Source organism: Odontomachus brunneus, unplaced genomic scaffold (assembly GCF_010583005.1).
Source record: "Odontomachus brunneus isolate Ranch 3 - 2012 unplaced genomic scaffold, Obru_v1 Obru_scaffold_161, whole genome shotgun sequence".
Classification (NCBI taxonomy): domain Eukaryota; kingdom Metazoa; phylum Arthropoda; class Insecta; order Hymenoptera; family Formicidae; genus Odontomachus; species Odontomachus brunneus.
In genome coordinates this window covers 67714-68979 of record NW_022639611.1, presented here as the reverse complement: position 1 = coordinate 68979, position 1266 = coordinate 67714, and the positions used below count along the sequence as shown (strand labels likewise).

At 25.8% G+C, this 1266-nt stretch overlaps 1 long non-coding RNA gene across 4 annotated transcripts in view; it reads right to left on the bottom strand.

Moving 5' to 3' along the window:
- LOC116850950 overlaps positions 1 to 1266 on the bottom strand; it is a 7803-nt gene that overhangs the window by 582 nt on the left and 5955 nt on the right. The gene's annotated exons all lie outside the window — the stretch shown is intronic.

Sequence of the window (1266 nt, the reverse complement as noted above, 5' to 3'; positions counted from 1 at the left end):
GGGGGGGGGGGGGGGGTGCAGCTTCCCAAAATGAAAGAAAGCAGTATTGAATTAGATTTTATAAGTTTAACTAAAAAGAAATATCGGTGAAAATACATTAGTAAACGAAATATTTTTCTAACAAAATTGTTATTACAAAAATAAAATTGTAACTCTTATCAGAGTTGAACTGTTTGTCACATCTTCAAATGTTATCCTTTTTTTTCTTAAAACATTATTTTAAATCAACTACAACATTGAACTTATCATTTCCTCTCCATAACCAGCGTCATTTTCTAATTTCATTTCCAAAGTATTTAAATCATTTTGTCCTTTTAGTGGAAAATCCTTTAATATATCAATATTTTCTTTTTCTTTTTTGTCAAAAAAATCAATAGACAATTTTTCCGAAATAACCTTGACGTTTTTCTTAATATCGTGTATTGTTAATTCTATATTTATTATTTTTCTGATTAGAAAGTGTTTAAAATTTTCTAAAAAAAAAAAAATTTTGACTCATAAATATAAAAATGAAATAAACAATGTTGAAAATAATATATATTATAAATAAAAAAGAAAAATATCACTAAATTGTTATAAGAATTAATAACATTGTAAATATTAAATATATTCTAGGTTGGGTCCCGATGAAAAATTTTTCATGCAAAATTTTGTATGAAATTTGTCCATATATAATTATACATAATTATATATAATTATGTATAATTATATATTAGGTGAAGTAAAAAGTTCTGAGCGTTTTCCGCTAGATGTCTTTAGTGAGCCATATCTCACGATGTATACATCGTGAGATATGGCTCACTAAAGACATCTAGCGGAAAACGCTCAGAACTTTTTACTTCACCTAATATATAATTATACATAATTATATATAATTATGTATAATTATATATTAGGTGAAGTAAAAAGTTCTGAGCGTTTTCCGCTAGATGTCTTTAGTGAGCCATATCTCACGATGTATACATCGTGAGATATGGCTCACTAAAGACATCTAGCGGAAAACGCTCAGAACTTTTTACTTCACCTAATATATAATTATACATAATTATATATAATTATGTATAATTATATATTAGGTGAAGTAAAAAGTTCTGAGCGTTTTCCGCTAGATGTCTTTAGTGAGCCATATCTCACGATGTATACATCGTGAGATATGGCTCACTAAAGACATCTAGCGGAAAACGCTCAGAACTTTTTACTTCACCTAATATATAATTATACATAATTATATATAATTATGTATATATATATATATATATATATATA